The sequence below is a fragment of the Anguilla anguilla genome, chromosome 16 (assembly GCF_013347855.1).
Source record: "Anguilla anguilla isolate fAngAng1 chromosome 16, fAngAng1.pri, whole genome shotgun sequence".
NCBI classification, from domain to species: Eukaryota; Metazoa; Chordata; class Actinopteri; order Anguilliformes; family Anguillidae; genus Anguilla; species Anguilla anguilla.
Genome location: NC_049216.1, coordinates 8,787,463 through 8,802,803, shown reverse-complemented (window position 1 = coordinate 8,802,803; position 15,341 = coordinate 8,787,463). Strand labels below are relative to the sequence as shown.

General features: G+C 51.2%; 1 protein-coding gene across 4 annotated transcripts in view; it reads left to right on the top strand.

Moving 5' to 3' along the window:
- The window catches only part of tead1a (TEA domain family member 1a), an 83,454-nt gene that overhangs the window by 41,432 nt on the left and 26,681 nt on the right, over positions 1-15,341 (top strand). The window contains exon 1 of one of the 4 annotated variants that reach the window (XM_035395869.1): positions 6,859-6,876. The exons of the other annotated variants lie outside the window; for them this stretch is intronic. The gene's annotated coding sequence lies outside the window, so the exon portion shown is untranslated. Of the gene's footprint in view, positions 1-6,858; positions 6,877-15,341 lie in introns of those variants that run through there. 4 annotated transcript variants of the gene reach the window in all.

Below are 15,341 nucleotides of genomic sequence, written 5' to 3'. Positions count from 1 at the left end.
CGGCGTTCGGCAGACGCGCTGTCGTGCGCGTGGAGCCGCGCGGATGACGTCCGGGATTCAGCCGGATGTTTCCGGAAGGCGGTTCGGGATGAACTGACACCGCGGCCCCCAGCACGGTTCGGTCTTCCCAGCTCTTGTCACAGCCATGCTAATGAAACGCAGGTTTCCATTTAGGGGAAAGGAAACGATACAATATAATGTACTAAATACTAATACAAATACAGTGCTTATACCAAACACTTATTAAAATCAGTGGTGCCGTATGGGGACAAGTTACTATGATTCCCAAGGGCCATGACTGACAGGGGCCCTCAAAAAATGTTAGTACATTGGATAAATCACTTTTTATTCATCAGTTGTTTAACATTAATAGTATATTTAATTTACAATGCTTGAATAGAACAAAGTTTTTTTTGTTTGTTCTGAGGTGGCCTGGGGTGTGCTGGGACCCAATTTGAGGTCTTTTCATGGGGCCTAAACCCCCTGGCGGCGCCCCCGGTGCAAATGACAACAATAATAGGGCTGTCAGGTGGTTCCATGACAAAGGAAAACCCGGGGAAAGTGTTTGGTTGGACGTACCGTTCATGAACGCGTTTTGTTTAGGCCTCTGACTTTGTGTGTGCTTGTCCACTTTCACTTGCCGTACGTCAATGGGCGGTCACCGATCATTCACAAAACAATGATAACAAGCTTAACATCAGGCACACATTACATTACATTACAGGCATTTAGCAGACGCTCTTATCCAGAGCGACTTACACAACTTTTTTACATAGCATTTTTACATTGTATCCATTTATACAGCTGGATATATACTGAAGCAATTTCGGTTAAGTACCTTGCTCAAGGGTACAACGGCAGTGTCCTTACCCCGGGAATCGAACCTGCGACCTTTCGGTTACAAGCCCAGTTCCTTACCCACTGTGCTACACTCCGTCCTGACACGCATTAAAGGGTAAAAGCGAGGACGTTTGTAGACGTATCGCCATCGGGCCGAATTATGAGGATTTGTCTTTGTGTGTGTCGGAGTGGGAGCTGTATTTTTATTTTTATTTTTTTCGCTCTGACGTGTGCTGCGGTGTTTTGGGCGTTCCTCTTCGGCTCCCCCCCCCCCCATCCCGCGGCGCTCCGGACGAGCTCGTCCGGAGTGCCGCGCCGCGGCGGACGGACGGACGCGGAGAACGAGGGGCCCCCTCGTGAAGCGCGGCTTCCGGCGGGGGGCCCGGGGCGAAGATTTTTAAATTTTTTTATTTTAAAATCACCAGGACGGCGTTCCGGTCGGCCCGGCCGAGCGCTCGCGGCTCTCGCCGCCGCTCCGGCGCGTCCGGATGAAAGCCTTCCCCCGGGGGGGGGTTCGTTTTCAAACAGTCCTTTTTGTTCCCATACAAATGTAAATGAACGTCGTGTTCTAATTAGATGCACATCTCAATTATTACTTTTTAGGGGCTGATGAATTTGCACAAAACAGCCCTTGAATTGGGAATTGTAAGGCCACCGCTGTCAGCTCCCCTGCATTATGCACGCAGATACCGGCCCTGCAAACCTGAATTATGAGCCTCTTTTTGTGTTCTCACTCACAGAACAGGAGAGGGCCAGTTTTGGTCAAATTATTGTCGTTGCCGTCCTTTACCCTGATAAACCTCAGATTTTTATGTTGGACTGAAGAAGAATGTAACTTTTGATTTGTGAGAGTGTGAAAAATCTGAAAATGGAGTGACTTGAGTTTCCGCCTACAGGGTTCTAAACGTGGACTTGAGTCTCTGTGAAGACCGAATGGACAGTGAACAGTTAGAATAGGACAGTGAACAGTTAGAATAGGATAGTGAACAGTTAGAATAGGACAGTGAACAGTTAGAATAGGACAGTGAACAGTTAGAACAGGACAGTGAACAGTTAGAATAGGACAGTGAACAGTTAGAACAGGACAGTGAACAGTTAGAATAGGACAGTGAACAGTTAGAACAGGACAGTGAACAGTTAGAATAGGACAGTGAACAGTTAGAATAGGACAGTGAACAGTTAGAATAGGACAGTGAACAGTTAGAACAGGACAGTGAACAGTTAGAATAGGACAGTGAACAGTTAGAATAGGACAGTGAACAGTTAGAACAGGACAGTGAACAGTTAGAATAGGACAGTGAACAGTTAGAACAGGACAGTGAACAGTTAGAATAGGACAGTGAACAGTTAGAACAGGACAGTGAACAGTTAGAATAGGACAGTGAACAGTTAGAATAGGACAGTGAACAGTTAGAACAGGACAGTGAACAGTTAGAATAGGACAGTGAACAGTTAGAATAGGACAGTGAACAGTTAGAATAGGACAGTGAACAGTTAGAGCAGGATAATGAACAGTTAGAATAGGACAGTGAACAGTTAGAATAGGACAGTGAACAGTTAGAATAGGATAGTGAACAGTTAGAACAGGACAGTGAACAGTTAGAATAGGACAGTGAACAGTTAGAATAGGACAGTGAACAGTTAGAACAGGACAGTGAACAGTTAGAATAGGACAGTGAACAGTTAGAATAGGACAGTGAACAGTTAGAATAGGACAGTGAACAGTTAGAACAGGACAGTGAACAGTTAGAATAGGACAGTGAACAGTTAGAATAGGACAGTGAACAGTTAGAATAGGACAGTGAACAGTTAGAGCAGGATAATGAACAGTTAGAATAGGACAGTGAACAGTTAGAATAGGACAGTGAACAGTTAGAATAGGACAGTGAACAGTCAGAACTGCACAGTGAACTGTTAGAACTGGACAGTGAGCTCTTTGTGGGAACTCTGGAGCGGGAGAGCGGGTTTCGCCGTGGCGAAGGCTGTCCGGGGGGGGGGCGGCTCCCAGTCAGCGAGATTTGGGCTGCGAGCGTGCGTTCCCCTGGCAGCTCTTCCCCCTGGCAGAGCAAACATGCGAGGGCGCATTAAAGACACGCCCTCGTCTGTGGCAGCGCGCCGCCCGTCCATTGTTTAAGTCAACAAAGTGTTGTGAGGATTTCAAATTTCAGCCGGAAAGCGTAATGCCATTTTCACTTACTGCATGACTCGCTTCTAGTGTTCCGTGAATAAGGGAGCTGCCATTTTGTTTTTTGTTTTTGGGTGGCTTTCATTTTTTCGGTCCTAGCATAGCAGACCAGCGCTGGAATGGCCAGTTGGACAGCGCTAACCTCTACGAGCAGGCTACATCCGTTTAGTGGACAGAGAGAGCGAGTGAGAGGGAGAGCGAGCAAGGGAGAGTGAGGGAGAGAGAGAGAGTGAGAGAGAGAGAGAGAGAGAGAGAGAGAGAGAGAGAGAAAGAAAGAGAGACGTGCCGTGCCCATGCAGTTAAACTTTTCAACACCCGTTGGTTGCGGCTAACAAGTTGCCCTCGTGCAGATTGGGGGGGGGGGGGGGATTGATTTTGAGAAAGAGAAAATATCGATTGAACCCTGAGTCTGACTGCCGGCCGCGCTCACACATCAGCGCCGGTTCCTCAGGGGACTCTTAAGAAGAAAGGGAAAAAAAACAAGAACCCCGCGCTACAGCTGTCCGCCCGTCAACCCTCCGCACGTTCCAGAAGCCGGCTGCACTCTCTGCCCCCCGGAAGCCCCCCAGTCCCAGTCCCAGTCCCAGCCCCAGCCCCAGCCCCAGCCCCAGCCCCAGCCCCAGCCCCAGCCCCAGTCCCAGTCCCAGTCCCAGCCACAGTCCCAGTCCCAGTCCCAGCCCCAGCCCCAGCCCCAGCCCCAGCCACAGTCCCAGCCCCAGCCCCAGCCCCAGCCCCAGCCCCAGCCCCAGCCCCAGCCCCAGCCCCAGCCCCAGCCCCAGCCACAGCCACAGCCCCAGCCCCAGCCCCAGCCCCAGCCCCAGCCCCAGCCCCAGCCCCAGTCCCAGTCCCAGTCCCAGTCCCAGTCCCAGTCCCAGTCCCAGTCCCAGTCCCAGCCCCAGCCCCAGCCCCAGCCCCAGCCCCAGTCCCTGCCACAGCCCCAGCCCCAGTCCCAGTCCCAGTCCCAGTCCCAGCCCCAGCCCCAGCCCCAGCCCCAGCCCCAGTCCCAGTCCCAGCCCCAGCCCCAGCCCCAGCCCCAGCCCCAGCCCCAGCCCCAGCCCCAGCCCCAGCCCCAGCCCCAGCCCCAGCCCCAGTCCCAGTCCCAGTCCCAGTCCCAGTCCCGCAGCCCGGTCGTTGCACGTGATTGAAATGGTGATTCAGACGGGAACACGTCGGGTTAATTGTTCCCCAGTTAGCGGACAGAGCGCGGGGTGTGGGGTTGGGGGGGGGGGGGGGGGGGGGATGTGACTCAGTCCTGCGTGACTGGGCCTGCCCTGGATGAGGGGGTTTCTTCAGCCAGACATGCTCCCGTCTCTCCCCCAGCGTGCAGTTCTCAATGTTCGTAACTGAACATTCTGATGCTGATGTCGCAGTCACTACTGGAGTTCTAGAACACTGACTCAGAATTTTGGAGAAAAAAAAATACATTCCATTCAACCTACTCTTCAAAGGATCACGGTCCTTTTGATGTATGAAATTAACTTTTGTCAGAAAAGCTTTATCCCCCTCAGAAAAGCATTGAATCTTTTTTTTAATGCATGAAGCTGATTTTTCAGCAAGTAAAAATTCCAATACATTTTTGTGCCGTACCATATAACCGATGTAAGCTTAACTGATTATTAGAGTTTAGAGAGTGTAGAGATTAGAGAGGCAGCTGCTCAATCCTGATACATAGCTTCTGATGAAGATTCAGTAACTGCAATCATGTGCACCCTAACGTTCAGTTATTTGTAGGAACATTCAGGAATTGTGAATTTTCATGTGAACACCGTGTTCAGAATTCACTTATTTGGGAAGTGTGCTCTCCGCTCTTTTCAGAATTCCTGGCCTGATCCTGTGCGTGCGTGTGTGTGTGTGTGTGTGCGTGTGTGTGTGTGTGGTGGATTCATCAGCTGTGAGGACGGATGTTGGTCAGTCTCAGTGACTGTCTTCCAACAAAGTTTGCTAGCTGCCTTTCACTGCTTTCCGGTTACAGGCGGTAGAGTCTTGAGTGGATGGAGGGGGCTGCTGAAAGTCTGATCCAAGGTCTGTCTCTTGTTTTTCAAGCTGTGTAGCTCAACGACCTATTTCAGCCATTTCCTGAGTACTATTTATCTTTCATTGTATGTGTATGGCCGCATAGTTCCCATTTGTTGGCACAGCCGAAGCCGTTTCTAGGAATGGCACCCTCCACGGGGCCTGGTGATATGCATTTGCTTGTGTAAACATTGAGTTAGGGATGGTGCTTACGCACGCAGGTGTACACAGACACGCACGCACTGCAGTGTAAATTCCGAACGCAAACACAAACGCTGAATGCGTTGCGCGTCGTGTACAACGCCCGTGCCGTACGCGATCTGCTGAAAGCACGCAGTTCGTGCGGCGCGTAGGCGGAGTCGCTGTTTTTGTAGAACTCCGCGCTGAACGGGTTGTCGGTTAGCTTTGCTGTCGAGGTGGACGCGCTTCGTTCAGGTCGATGGTGCCGATGCGCGGGAGCGGACTCTCCAGCCTCGTTGTGGGTGGGGAGGTGGGCGGGTGGGCATGGGGGCTGGGGGATGACGCGGGGGGGTGGGTGGTGGGAGTTCATTGTCTCTGTTCAGAAATCGGCAAGGCCGCGTCGGAGGCGCACTCTCCGCCGGTCGAAAGCGTCGGTTCTGCTAACCGTCGAATGCTCGTCGGCCCTCGCCACGTTCCGCGTCGCCGCTCACCACACGATGGCCCGGCGGCCCGCGGCGGCCGAGCAAGAGGCGCGTTCCGCGGCGCGGTGGCGCTTTGTTAGCGGGAAACGGCTTTTTTTACGGGCTGCGGCGGAAACGCGCTCCCCACCTTCAGCTTCTTAAAAATTTTTTTTTTTTTTTTTTTTTTTTTTGGAATGAACCCAGTTCCGTCGTCACCGAGTCCGTCGCTGAGGAAAAGCTCGGTTGATGTTCGGGAAACACTTTTGCGCGCTCCCCTTTTGTTTAAGGAGACGGTCAGCTCTTAACGGTCGTCTCGTCCCGCGATTTCTTTGATTTCTTTTTTTTTTTTTTTTTTTTTTAATTAATTAAATTGCCATTACTGCCAGTTTTTGGTCTTTGAATGTCTCAAATGAATGGTCTTAATTTTTCAGAATGGTGCCAGCGTTCTTAAAGATTGATTTTTATTGGAGAGCTGGCTCGGACGTTGTTTGATGTTTTAGATGGGGGACGCGGAGAAGTTAATAATAAAACTGTCGATTTGCGCGCGTCTGAAGAGATTTCAATTAGGTGAAAACGAATCGATAGCTCTGGCGGACTTCGAAGACGAACTGTATCGCCTTCAAAGATTCTCGAGTTAAATGAGCCTCTGTGCTCACAGTTATTGATGGGGAGAAAAATATGCATTCATATTAGGGGTGAACGATATGGCCTAAAATTCATATCACAATATTTTGAAATGTTATAGCGATAAAAATAATGATTTAAAAAAAAATTTGGAATCACCCCTTGGATTATGTAAAACCAGACAGGTTCAAATGTAACTTAGTAATAGTTTTATTTTGCAAGTATTTTAAATTCCTAACGTAAAATATTTTTTTTCTCAACCAACAAAATAGAAATGATGAAGTGATTAGTTTAAAACAATCTTTTCTCACCAAATAAAACTGGTCTGAGATTTTTGAACTCAGTTTAAATTATTTCTCTCTTTCTTCGTCGGTTTTCTCAAAGTTATCAAATGGTCTGCATGTACATTACATTACGTGCGTCGATCTGAGTTCTAGCGAAATGTTTAAATGTCTGTGAACTTATGGAGGTTTGCTCTCTAGCCGCACTGCCAACATCATTGTTTACGTTTCCAAAACAACCTCATCACCGCCCACGCTGGTTCCAGTTTTCCTTCTGTGAAACATGACGTCAGTAAGTTTTTGTACTCTCAACCTCATTTTGATTGTGTGTGTACATTGTAACAGGATTGTGTTAGCTGGATCATGTATATCGATGGTTTCTTACTGTATTGGATCGTCTTGGAATGTATCGTAGCAAAATTTGTGATATTGGCAAATATCGAACCGTTGCCTCAAGAATTAAAATCGTATTCCATTTTGGGTGAAGCCTGAGGTTTACACCCCTAATTTTTAAAACACACGGGACTACCACGTGGCCAAATGGTAGAATTAAAATGTCACTTAATTAAAAACGGTTAGCTATATCGTTAACTTGCAACGTTTGCTAATATTAGCTAGTTACTGTACATCAAATTAGTGGGGTTGCAAACGGATTTGTGACCTAGTGTTATAATTTGCTATGAGCAGCTGTCTGGGTACTGTGCTTAAAATGGTTTATTTGGTAAAATGAGTGCATATACTGTTTTTATTTGCTGAATTCTGTTAATAACTTGCTTGGTAGGTATAAGGTCACTGTCAACTATCATCATCTGTTTCCCTCATTGATTTTACCATTAGCGCCAGTAAGCTAGTTAGCATTTGAATACATTATCTAGCCAGTTGGGATTAGAGCGTTTCTTGCTAGCCTACGGTCGGAGAATACAATGCCAAATGAAACACTGATTCCCAGGTTTTGTCGTGGTCCTATGTTCTATGTAAATGCATCAACGCAAAAGTGCCACAACCTAATATCTTAAAACGTTTTGTTACGATATCCAAGACATGAGAAAATCCACATCGTGGTACTGTGTCATAGCGGCATTCACATTAAAACCAGTATACCGCCCAGCCCTAATACATTCACAGAAGAGACGCACTAGCATTTACTAGCTCTGTAATGGCCTCAGCTTTGTTTTTCTGGGAATGTAGTGTGTGGCATGCGTCACAACAATGCAGGATGATGTACACTGCAGAATTAGGCTGCGTAGACTGAAGAGACGGTAGCCGTATATCTGTGTTATTAGCCTGACTGAGAGGTTTAACTGCTAGCAGTCCTTCAAAGGCGGCTCGCTTCCTGTCCACATGGCGGAGTCCCGGTGGAGGCAAGCCGAAGGGTCGCTTGAGGTCGTCGATATTTTTCACCGCGGTCTTCGGCCTCCCGTCCGGCCCATCCCGCCCGACTAATCTCTCGGCGCTCGCCGAGGCGGCTCGACGGGCGGGTGGCGCGACCAATCAGCCCGGTCAAACCCGGCCGTCTTTTTAAAAAAATAATAAAATCACCTCATTTCCTCCCGTCTGTTCTCTTTCCTTTGGGGAAACTTAAAAGGGCCTTTTTGCGCGAAACGCAGCCGGCCCTGCGCTCGGCTGATGGAACGGGGTCGTCGGGGGGGGCGGGGGATCCCCGTGGAGCTCCTCCTCCTCCTCCTCCGCCTGTTGCTTCTCGCCCCTCTTTCCGAAAGTCTTTGAGGGGATTCGGTTCACCGTGCGGCGGGTCGCCAGGTCTAGCCGTGCGAGGCGCTGATAAAGGAGGGGGGAGGGAGGGCCGTATGGGGGGGGGCAGACCTGAACTTATGCGTGTAAAACCCACGGGGGGAGGGCCCCATTCGGGCTCGGAGAACGGGCCGGAGGACTCCCGTCGGCCCGACTTTGGCCTTGAAGTCTCTCACCAGCCTGGGCTATAAATCTGCGGGAAGAGTGGGGATGGGGAGCGCTGTGAGGTGGGGGCGGGGGTGGGGTGGCGGGGGGAGGGGGGGTGGGGTGGCGGGGGGTAGGGGGGGGGCGTGAGGAGGGGGGGGGGGTACTGGGAGTTAAGCCGCACACAATAGGCAGCTGGTGCTCTGGAGTCAGATGTTGTGATCAGCAGACGTTAGCCTCTGCCCCGCTAAATGGATTTCGCCGTTCGGCGACAGGGAGACACAGAGCCGCGCTAACGTCCCTCTGACTCCTAATGACCTCCCGTGGGGGGGCGGGCGAGTGGGGGGGGGAGAGAGAGAGAGAGAGAGAGAGCTGAGCCAGCCACACCTTTTCAGAGAAACACCTGCAATTGCTCTGCAGATTTTATCGGTTTAAGCGCCCTGACTCCAGGCAACAGCGCTGTGCAAACAGCCGTCTGGCTGAGGGGGGCTGACCTGCTGCCTCGGGCTGTGTGTTTTTACTCTGCGCGACACGTCCACAGAAGGCTCGCCTCGCTGAACCCATTTCCTTCGGCTCGCGCTTCTTACGCATACGTAAACAGCCCTTGAAGGACACTTAACAAATTTTTTTTGTTGTACGTCTTTTATCAATACTGACTTTTAGCAGTTTAGCAGGTAGTTATATTACATTTGAACCATCGCCTTGTAAAGGCAAGGTTTGCCGTTTTCGTTATTTTACGTTAAATCGTAAATAGCTGGTAGACTTGTATGATGTAAAATAGAAATTTTAAAAAATAACTAGCTTGAGGAAGGACTCGTGGATAGCCAACTCTGCGTAACCCCAGGCAGGACTTCCATGTGTAACTTGTGGAGCAAAAAACTTGGGCCTGGGGGGGAAGGGGGCGGGACTGTCGTTCTCAAGGTTCCGCCAGCGACCCCTCCCCCCTCCCTCGGCCCCCGGCCTCGCCTCGCAGGGGCCGTGTTTTCCAGCCCCCGCCGTTGTTCCCGCGAGTAAAAAGCTTCCTCGCGCCCCGACCCCCCCCCCCCCCCCCCCCCACCTCGGCCCTCGAGCCAGAGACCTCGGAGAGAAAAGCGCCATATTGTTGGTTTTGTCCATTGTGATGCAAATGCGGAGCCTGGGACCCTCCAGCCATCCATCACGCATGACGGGACAGCCGGGCTATTGTTCGGGCCTGCCCGGGATTTGTGTTCCTGCTTACCCCGCCCCCGCCCCCACCCACCACCACCCCCCTCCGGGTGCATTCTGGGAGAAGGAGGGAGAACGGAAAAGGATTAGGGGCTCCCGTTGCTATGTAAACACGGGCGAAAGTCAGGCCGGGGAGACGACTCCGCCCGTGCGTACAGACGCGCCGGCCGGACGCGTAGCGCGCGGCTAATCAGCGGCGCGGCCGGTGCTAAGTGGAGAGCGCTGCAGGGGAGCGGCTCGGCGGTTTACAGGCCTGTTGCCCTTTCCTGGGTTTAATTAAGGTCGCGCACGGGCGGAGTCGCAGGCGAGGTCCCCTCGCCTGGTGACGAACGACGCTTAGGAATGACGCTCTGATGGGCATTAATGATGCGTCTCCTCAGAGCGGGGTGGGGCCGGGCTCCTTGGACCGGCTCGTTTTGGACCCCGGCTCAAACTGTGAAAGGAGCGGGAAGATGAGACAGTGTGGCAGCGTGTCTGGATCTACCACAGTGTGGTGGGGTCTACTGCAGTGTGTGTGGGGTCTGCTGCAGTGTGTAGGGGTCTACTGACATGTGTGGGAGTCTACTGCAGTGTGTCTGGATCTATTGCCGTGTGTGTGGGGTCTACTGCGGTGTGTGTGGGGTCTACTGCAGTGTGTAGTGGTCTACTGCCATGTGTGGGGGTCTACTGCAGTGTGTCTGGATCTACTGCAGTGTGTTGGGTCTACTGCAGTGTGTGGAGGGTCTACTGCAGTGTGTGGAGGGTCTACTGCGGTGTGTGTGGGGTCTACTGCGGTGTGTGTGGGGTCTACTGCGGTGTGTGTGGGGTCTACTGTGGTGTGTGGGGGGTCTACTGCGGTGTGTGGGATCTGGAGCAGTGTGTGGGGTCTACTGCAGTGTCTAGGATCTACTGTGTCACCTACACGCTCTGTTACAATTTTCACTAGAGGTGAAGTCCTTGAATTGTTCTTCAAATTAATTTAGAACAATTGCAAGAATGTTTTGTCAGTGAAATGATATAATAAGAACTCAGATACCGATGTTTCCATTACACTTAAAAAATTTTTCCCAGTGAATGTTCAGAAATCTTTTGAAATGATAGATCTGTATATTTACTGCGTGCACGGGTGGGGGGGGGGGGGGGGGGGGGGTGAGTCGGGGGGGTTGTGGCTGCAGAGCAGGCCTGGTGGGGTCAGGCCGGGTCATCGTGGTTCAGGGTGAGGTCTGTCAACCCACTGGCTCAGTCCCCAATCCCCCCCCAGAAAAGCTCTGACTCTCGGAATGAGCTGCCATATGCGGTCAGCTGACCAGTCGTGCCTGTCAATCACATCCCAGCGCATCCTAAGCCCCGCCCTCAGAATCCTGGACTGAATTTAATTTGCTCCTCCCCCAGCTTGATTGACACGGCCTCCCACCGCAGGCATATATATATATATACGACGATGCCGGTGGGGTTAGGACACCACCTGTTACCCAGCTCACCCTGCTGTTCTCAGAAACCCAGCGTGCTGCTCCTCCTGCACTGGCCTGGGTGAGGGGAGAGCGCCTGATGTGAGAGGTGTGGAAAGACATCGCGTAGCGCGCAGAAACTTCAGATTCTCCGAGAAGCGCCAGTTTGACCTCTTCAGTTTTGGCGCTTTAACTTGTGGTCGAAAGAAATGTGGGATTTAGTGCACCGTTAAGGGGTCCAGACATATAATAGTCTTTTTTTTTTAATTATATTGAAAATTTTAAAAAAAAGGGTTTTGCTCACAGCCTCTCTCTCTGACATTTTGTGAATCTCAGAGGTCGGCGTAAAAAAAAATGGATAAATGCCAGCACTCTCCAAATATTAAAATTTTTTTGAAGTATTTTGACATTTTATCACCCTAAGACACCAGTTCCTCGGTCACACTGCATCTAGGTAATAAAATGTATAATATTTATAAAAGCAGGGTGCTCGCCTTTCCTTCATCTCTAAAGCCGACTCTCGGTTGAGTACCCTAAGAACGTTCATAAACGATCTTGGATCAGTAGAGCACGTTTTTGGGGAAGTTTTTTTCTGTGAATGAACGCGTAACACACAGGCTCTCCCTCCCCAAGAAACTTCCCCAGCACCGGAACATTCGGGCTGGGGGGCGGGGTCTGTGTCCAGCAGGTGCGTAAACCGAGACAGCCTATTGGTGGAGGGCTTTCTGCTATGGCCAGTACCCTTCGAATGTCAGCCCGGTTACCCACTCTACGGTGGTGAACAGTGTTCATGTTTTTTTTTCAGAGAATTTGTGCAAGTTCATAGCCACAGACCAGCGTGGACGCCTCCAAAATCGTGAAGGCAACTCGAGCACCGTGATAGCGGCGAGGCCTCGGATTTGTAACTTTTAAACATTGAAATTTTTTTTCTTTTTTAAACCTTAAGCCAGTATGGTTTTATCTGAGCAGAAACCGCTTCAGGTTTTGGGTCTCCTTAAACGCACACGGTGAGTTCACGGTTCTGATCCAGCCAGCCAGGCTAACGGCGAACCTGCTAGCATTAGCTTGTGAACGGGCCTCGTTCGGAACCGGGGCCGAATGGCGTTTCGAATCGAGGCCGCGCGGGTCTGTCCCCTTGGGGTCGCTGAGTGAGAGACACGTGCCCCCCCCCCCCCCCCCCCTTCCTGCCAGACTGCGTCTTCTCTGCGGTTCAGCTCATAAAAACGAAGATCCCTTTTCCTCCGCTTCCCAAAAGGCTTCTTTACTGGCTCCTGAAGAGTTAAATAGACTCCTGTCTCACACCCCCACCGTCTCCCCCTCCCCCTTCCTCTCCCTTTCCTCTTTCTCCGGCCAGTCGCGTTGAAATCGCGGATCGGTGCGGATTACTCTGGGCTGGATTCGTCGCGCACGGCCGCTGAAGTGGAGACTGAACTTCCTGTTTTTTTTTCCCCTCCTCCTCCTCCTCCTCCTCCCTCTCCCTCTTTCTCTTTCACGATTCTCCCGGCCCGTGTGCTCTTCTGCCAGAGCGGGACGGCAGCTCGTCCTCTGCAAACGGCCCCTCGTTCTTCCCCCCTTCAAACCCGGCCCCTGCGGAGTGGGGGGGGGAAGCTCGGCGGGGCAGCAGACAGGCCCCGCCCCCGTCCCGTTCCCCCGGGCCAATCGCGGCGGGCCGTTCTCCGGCAGGGCCTTTCTCAGCTCGCCGCGATCCCTCGCGGCCGCTCTTGGCTCGGGCCTCCACGACCGCTCCGCTCGGTGAGTCACCCGGCCGACCGGCAACTGGGACCTCACGTGAGTGCCGGGAACAGGCGGGGGGAGGGCGGGCCCCCCAACCCCCCCCCTCTCAGGCCCCTTCCGCCCCTCACCCCCCACCAGGGGGCGCTAGCCGAGCGCCGACAGAAAGAGGCCTTTTAAAAAATAAAAAAAATAAATAAAAAAGGAAAGGGGGTAGAGGGCGCTGAAAAGGTCAGCGGCGATATCTCGAGGGGCCGTTCGTTTATCGCCGAATCGCGGCGCTCCCAAACCGGATTAAGAGCTCCCGGCCCGCTCGGCCCCCCCCCCCCGCCACGCCCGCCTCCCACCGAGTTTTAAACAAGCGTGCGCGCGATGACAGCGAGGAGGGCCCCTCCACCCCCCGTGTCTATTTAAAGCGCGCATGTGGAAGCAATACCGCCGAGCGGCTTTTTTTTTTTTTTTACATCGCTCTCCTCCGGGCGCGCGGAGACGGGGCCACGCGCTAAATTTAGCCCCTCCAGGCTAGAGCCGACGTCATGAGGGGCGAACCAGGCCCGCGCTACCGCGCAGCGCCGCGCTGTCACGAGCTCGTTAGCCCCCGCCGCTAGCTCGTCTTATCCCGCCGGGGAATGAAAGGGGACACTGTGTTTTAAAGGAGGACCTGTCTTTCTGTTCATTAGATTTATAGAGCGGGCTCAACAGCCCTGTTTTAGCTTTTTTTTTTTTTTAGGAGGGCCTTAAGTTTAGGCCTTTCCGAACCGTGTTGGAGTTGACCCTCACCGCACGTAACACGTTATACGGTTTCACAAGTATTACATTACATTACAGGCATTTAGCAGACGCTCTTATCCAGAGCGACTCACACAACTTTTTTACATAGCATTTTTACATTGTATCCATTTATACAGCTGGATATATACTGAAGCAATTTCGGTTAAGTACCTTGCTCAAGGGTACAACGGCAGTGTCCTTACCCGGGAATCGAACCTGCGACCTTTCGGTCACGAGCCCAGTTCCTTACCCGCTGTGCCACACGCCGTCGATGTAGGAGATCAAAGAGCTCTGCATGTTGAGTAGATTTTTTTTTTTGTATGTTTTTTAATGCTGACTGCGGTTTAATAAAAAGAGAGAATAAAAAAATGCCATTTCTGATTTAATGTGAGCGCCCCGTGCTCCGTAATGAGAGGCTTCCTCTCTCTCCGGCCGCAAGCAGTAATCCCCCGCCCCTGGTTATCCCAAATTTGAGCCGCCCCGTTGAATAATTTACCGGATGTGAAGTGCGCCCCGAATGTGAAGTGCGCCACTTTTTTGCCGTAGTCCTTTCGTCTTGTTTTTAGGATTTTCGGGGGGTGTTAAAAGTGGACCCTCCGCTTTTTATTATTTATTTTTTTAGAACACTGCTTTGAAAAGCACACAGGAGAGAAAAAAAAAAGCCAGCAGGCCAAGTCACACTGAGTGTGTTTTTTTCTCTCTCTCTCTCTCTCTCTCTCTTTCTCTCTCCCTTTTTTTTTCAAACTTGTGAAAAGAATGAATTATTCAGCAGTAAGTACGCTTACAGCTGGCCAATTGGGGGCTTTGATCTGGGGAAGGGGCGTCCGCATGAATGCCCGTATTGTCGTGTTATGTGTACACAGTGTGTGAATTATTGAAAATAGCGAGGGCCCCCCTGCCTCATCTGGGGGGAGATTACAGTGCCGGCACGCTGGGTGCAGGCCTGTAATTGAAAATCCCCAGATGCTGTTTGTTTGGCTGGGGGAGTGGGGGGGAGGTATGGTCACATGATTTCCTGCAGTAAGCACGGCTTTAACAAACGTGCACCCCCCCCCCCTTCCCCCTCGCTGTGAAAGAGAGGGCCCTGCCCAACTCTCAGGCTCCGCCTCCCCCACTCCACCCCCCTCCCCCCCCGCCGCTGCAAAAACAGCCCAACACCTGTCTGGGCGGAGCCTCCTTCTGGAGCAGAGTGCTGTGTCACACCAGGAGGTGTGCATGTGTGTGTGCGCGTGTGTGTGTGTGTGTGCATTGTTGTCAGATGAATGAACGACGCAGCTAAATCCTGGCAGATTATTTCCTCTGTGTGTACTGCATCCTTAATGATTTTAATGTGTCTGCCTTATGTTTTCTCCTTACCATAATTACCTTAACTGTACATGCACAAATACATTTCTTCAAAGAACAAGAGTAAATATCCAGGGCAAAATTAGTTTTATCTTTCTACATCAGCTAAATGTACGGTGGTAGTAGCAGTACTGTCTCCAGTTGTACATGTAATATAAGACATGGACGCACTGCAGTCTCAGGGAGATTACAGTGTACAGTGATGATTGATACTGGATTTTATTTATATATATAAATAATATACAAAAAAAAAAATATATATATATATAAATGAAGAGAATGAAATATTTCAGTTGTACTGTGGACTCAGCCAGCAACATAAAACTATGGGATTTGTTTTGCTTGTTATCAATAGTGCCACACTTGGTGGGTCCTGATTTGTTTT